Source organism: Engystomops pustulosus, chromosome 7 (genome assembly GCF_040894005.1).
Source record: "Engystomops pustulosus chromosome 7, aEngPut4.maternal, whole genome shotgun sequence".
NCBI classification, from domain to species: Eukaryota; Metazoa; Chordata; class Amphibia; order Anura; family Leptodactylidae; genus Engystomops; species Engystomops pustulosus.
Window position 1 is genome coordinate 141,749,912 of NC_092417.1, and position 6,000 is coordinate 141,755,911.

Here is a 6,000-nt window from a genome sequence, read left to right on the forward strand (position 1 = left end):
CACATGCACCAGGAAGAAGAAGGTGAACTCCAGCGGATCTCAGCGCGGAAGCGACACATGCAGGAAATTGGACGCACAACCTTAGTGAATCCTCGTTGGACAATGCACCGCGGGATCACGACAGGACTGGGTAAGTAAATCTGTCCTATTGTTAATGCATGCGCTAACATTGCGTTCACGCATGCATTTGTTGACGCAGGGTTAACATTTGTGTTTTGTATATGCCTGAGATGCACCACTCGAATAACGAAAGCAGTAACAGAGATGGTGAAAACAGACACTAACGGAAGTCCATTGAAATCAATGGATATTTTAACAGACCTTTTAAACTTCATTTATTATTTTATTGACTGAAAATAATTATGGAGGTCCGAAGGCAGGTGAGAACTTGGCCAAATATCACTTTCCTTGCTGTTAATTGTTTATTTAATTTTCTAGGCTATGTTTATATCTTCTGGTTAAATTGCATTTTTAGTGATCAGTTATTGATAACTGAAACGCATGTGATCAGAAACGCATATGCGTTTGGGGCAAGCACCTCCCTGTTCTGATTGAAATGTGTTTCAAAACGCATTTGATGCAGAATATGTGAATGCAAACTTAAACAAGATAATGACACTGGGGGTTTCCCTTTCTCAATGGAGTACAGTTACCCAAGTGCATTATACTCTGTTCATCTCCTGTCTGTATTCTGTTGGGAATTAGTTTCTTTACCTTACCTTCTATCAATGTTTATAGACATACAGGTAGTTAGATTTAACACAGAGCCAGAAAACTAAGCGCTGAAATACGTGCTGTTCCCGGTGGCGGAGTTCCCGGTGGCCCACGGGCAGAGGTTATAGGGTAACCCTATAGGGATTTAAAGGGGGCTGCATTAACATCACACACTGTTGCATCATGGGCCAGTGAATAATAAATACACCCACTTACTGATTATCACTGGGTCAAATTGCGCAGTTATGCCTACAAATGCAGATTTTGACTGACGTGTTTCTGCAGGGGCTCTTTATAGTCATTATCCACCACCATAGCATGTCTACATTACCATTCACTTCTTCTAATCAATATTTTAGAGTACATAAGTAAGGCAAAAACATGCATCAGATTGCACTTTCAATTATAAATGTGTATCGATTTCACTGGCTGCTGTGGCAGCTGAAAATGTAAACTCAGAAATGGGTTTTGCAGACTAGCTGCTATGGAAACTCACTGAAATCTGACCTTATGTCCCACTCATAATGATTAGAAAACTGAACATTCACTTTTTGGAAAAGTCTGAGATTTTCCAAATTCTAAACAATACAGAATGGCAGAATTTGGGACTTTCTTAATGGGGAATTTCATAAGTCACTATGTCTTGTAACATTGCACAAGTGGTTAAAGTTATATGAGAAGGCGATTGCTCATTTCTTTAGCTTCCTGACCACAGAAAGCTTAAAGGGGGAGGGGGATATTTCTTGGACAAGGTCGTTATTGAAGCCACGGTTGCTTAAGTAAATACGTCATAGTTTTTTTATTTCTGAACTGTAAATAAATACCAACGTAACGATAACCGCAATTCATTCATTGCTGTCTGGGCAATGAGTTTTTCCCGAGGATTACCATTTTGGCAACTGAAAAACAACAACATAGTGGGAACAAATCACTAATTTCACATGAAAATCTTAAAGAGTAACTAATAATTTTTCAGAAAATTTCAGAAATTGATAGAGCAAGTGATAATAGTAAACTTTGTAATATATTTACCGTAATTGAGTAAAGAAGCTTCCTTGTATCTGCTCTTTCTTTTGTAGTGAGCAGTACATCTGAAAGCCCTCTGAGTTACATCCACTTCAAAAAGATAAGGAGGCTAATGATAAACTCTTTCTCATACCTCCCAATTATCCTGGATCCAGCACGGCAGTCCCGAATTTTGGGCTCTGTCCCGCCTGGTCGGGAGGTATGGTCCCGGACTTTAACATTATCAGTGTCCTCTGCTCCCCGATAGAGTTAGATGAATTGCTAGATACAGAAATCCATCAGCTGTACACAGCAGCCTGGTAGGCGCAGTGACGTTATCAAAGTGCACCTGCTGTAGTACAGACGTGGTGGAGGAAGAGGCAGGACAGCAGCTGAGGAACGAGGTAAGGTGAGTAAAGTTCATTAATTTTTATTCAACAAAAGATGAGGGGGAGGCACAATAAGAAGAGGAGCAAAAAGTGGGGCACAGTAAGAAGTGGATCAGAGAGGGGGGCACAATAAGAGAGGGAGTATAGGGGGGCAAAATAAGAGAGGAAGCAGAGGTGGGCACAATAAGAAAAGAAACAGAGGGGGGGCACAATAAGAGGAGCAGTGAGGGGGCACAATAAGAACGAGAGCAAAGAGGGAGGGCACAATAAAAAGAGGAGCAGAGAGGGGGTACAGTAGGAAGGGGAGCAAAGATGGCAAAGGTGGCCTAATAAAGAAGGAAAGCAGAGAAATGGGGATCAATGAAAGGGGGGGGGCAGAGAAAGAGACCAAAATAAGAAGGGAATGGGGCATTGTACAGGGTGAGAATAGGGTGTTAAAGCCATGAGGTGGCACATTTTTGCTGTATGAACACAGTCCAGCATTCAGATGGTGCCTTCTCTACTGATTCTGACATGAAGTCATTTGACAAAAAACCCAGGACTGAAGCTTGGATGGAGTAGGTGCCCCACTACCAGCCTACCTATTCGCAATAGTAAGCGGACCGAGTACATACTTTAGCAAGTGTCTATGCTGGCTAAGCCAACATGAACAATCAAACTAGGCCATACCATTGGCCAAGCAAAGGGGAACCCTCTCCCCCTAGAGAGAGGGGTTATGGGACTAAAACTTTTTGTTAATTTGATGTTATGACACATTTGGTATTGGGAAGGAATTTTCCCCCACTATGGGTCTATTGGCTTCATCCCTGTAGAGGTTTATTGACTCCTGGATTATATTGCAGACACCTGCCATTAATTGTCACAATTGGTAGTGGTAAATAATCTGTCAGGGTGCTGTCACACATGGCGTTTAACGTATGCTTTTCAAAATGCATTGCAACAGCTGAAGAGAGATTTAAACAGAGATTTTACACAATGCAACTGTTAACGCATGCATTAACGTGACATTAACCTGTGTGTTAACATTGTGTTAACGTTTGTAAACACAATGTTAACAGCTGTTTAATTAGGCAAATCTCTCTCCAGCTGTTGCAATGCATTTTGAAACAGTTGAAGTTTTTCACGCCAGTCATTAGGCATTTCCATTTCAGCCTGCCAGTGAAAAAAAAATGTCGACACAATATGCTTCAATACAGTAGAGTTGCCCCCCAAGGGGATCCGGAATTGTGGAATACATGTATAAATTAATAATTGTAATTATTAACATGTTAGGTATCCCCAGTCATAAAATACCAGATTTATCTCTTAAAGAGGACCTATCACCTATAAATAAAGTAAGGAGCTCCTAGGGCGGTGATGGCGAACCTATGACACGCGTGTCAGTGCTGTAGCCATTTTCAGTGACACGGCGCCCACCGTGCTATAATGCAGGGCCGGACTGATCGGGGCTGTCTGTCGCCGGTCGTCATTGTCTGGGGCCGGTCCGGCCAGTGATGTGCTCTGCAGTCAGCGGCTGCATCTCAGTCAGAGAGCTCCTGACTGACTGCTGTTCCTGTCTTCCCATCCGGCTCTGCGTAGGCCGCGCAATGATGTCAGAGTGGAGCGTGGAGACAGAGCAGCCCGGCTCGTACAGATGCGGGAACATCTTCTACACAGGAGCTGAAGCGGGCTGAAGAGGAGTAACGGAGGCGTCATTGGAACCTCTGCCAGTTAGGTAAGTGAATTTATTGAGTTGAGCTCTGCCGGCTGCGCTGTGATGTACACTGCTATGGGGGGCACTTCTCAGGAAACAAATGTCCTTAAAACTAGTTAAAAGGTACACTGCTTTTTTGTTATTTTTTTGGGGGGGATCTTAATTGAGGAATTGAGCACTGCCAGTCCTGTCTCTGTCTAAGGGCGTTAGACAGAGGGGGTTAATGTGCACTGCTTTAGGGAAGGGGGTCAAATTGTGTCGGTTATACGTTCATTTAGCCTAAAATTTACACATTTCCAAAAAATAAAAAGAGAAAACCCAAGTACAGAGACCCCCCCACACGTGGCCGTTACTTGTTTTATGGGCGCATAGCGAGGCGCAGAAGGGAATGAGCGCCCTGCAGCTGCCAGGATTTTAGTTTTCTCATTGGCCCCTTTTGTAGACTATAACATTTTTGTTTTTTCATTATTGGGGCCATGTGATGGCTTAACTAGTTATACATATTTGTTATTTAAACACAAATATCACAAAATTAGTTTTTTTTCTAAAGGTGACACACCACCCTAGTTATGCTCAGTTTTTTTTGGCGAATTTTGACACACCAAGCTCAAAAGGTTGCCCATCACTGTCCTAGGGCTATCTCAGATGCAGCAGTGTTACACTGCTAGCTTTATTGAAACCCTCAAAGCTCAAAGCGGTCCAGCGTATTCAAGAAGGGGGCGGTCCGAGGCGCTTCCTCTTCCAGGGACCACCCCAGGAAGAGGCAGTCACCACTTCCTAGTCCCGCCCACTCATGAATACGTTTGACCACTTTGAGCTCGGTCCGGCATTCCTATTGTACATTGTGGCAGTGTCTGCTAGCTTTATCGGAGTCCAAACTCCAGAAAGCTTACACTTTTCTCCATTTTGCCACACTATAAGATCAAAAGTTCTTACAGTGCTGTTATGGTATCAATGAAAACAATGAAAACAAGCAAAATTACACCTTTCACAAAGGTTCCGGATGAAAAAGTTCCGGATGCCAGAATATATCCGAATAAGATTTTTTTTAATGCTATATGCATTCTTTTATACTCAAAGAGAGATGCATGTTTTTTCAAATTTTCAGTTTTCATATCCATATGTCAGCATTAAAAAGTACCTTTCCCTGGCAACATATATTTTCTGTACATTTACTGACCTACACTTCCTTTTTGTTGTATGTCTCATACCTAATGATACCCACAGCCATGCAGATTGCTAAATACAACATTTTGCTTCCAAGACATTCACAGAACCCAGACATATAATTGAGACATTACATCCTACTCTTGTGGTATTGCAAAGAATTGACTCTGTAATGTTATCAGGAAAAGCAAGGTCATAGTAGGACAGTGTAGTACATCCTTGAAAAAGTGTATCATCTGTAGCAACACACAATGGTAGTTTAGTAACCATATTCAAACCCTAGTGTCTTATGGATCTACACATCAGACCAGTGTTTCTCAACTTTTCAAAGCCCAGTACACAATAGTCAAGGAATATATACATATATATAATTCTCCAAGGTACAATCCATTAACATATTAAAAGTTTGGACATATCAGGGCATTACTTCTTGCCAGGATCATCAAAGGAGAACAGAAGGTCTGAAATGTAAAAGATAAAGAAATGTAGCCAGGGAACAATTGAAGGGTATGTAACCCAACTGCTGTGACCACTAAGAGAAGGCGAACATTGATGGTCGCATGCTACCAGCATAACATTACTGCTTTTACCTACTTCCCCTCGTCTTTGATGAAACAGGATGTTATGATCCATGTTTTAATGTTCCAAACATTTCCAAACTACCAAATAAAAGATTTCAGCTTTCTTACAATCTATGTGGAGTCTTTCACACACCACCGAAGCAGATATGTTATGAAGGATCAATGACTTGAGAAAATCAGCATTAAAATAATTAGGAATATGGACGGCAGGAGAAAAACAAGTTTATTGGATACAGCATTCATTTGTTTTAAGGCTTCGATGGAACCCACAAAGCAAGAAAAAAAATTATAGGAAGAAATGGTTAAAGGGAACTTGTCATAAGGGAGATTATTTTTACCTGAAGACAGGTTCCAAAATCTTATGTCATGTTCACTTCAAAAATACCTCTGTCAGCAATATAAATAAATCCAGTACTATTTAATCAATTATTTTACATTACCTGGTTCCCGA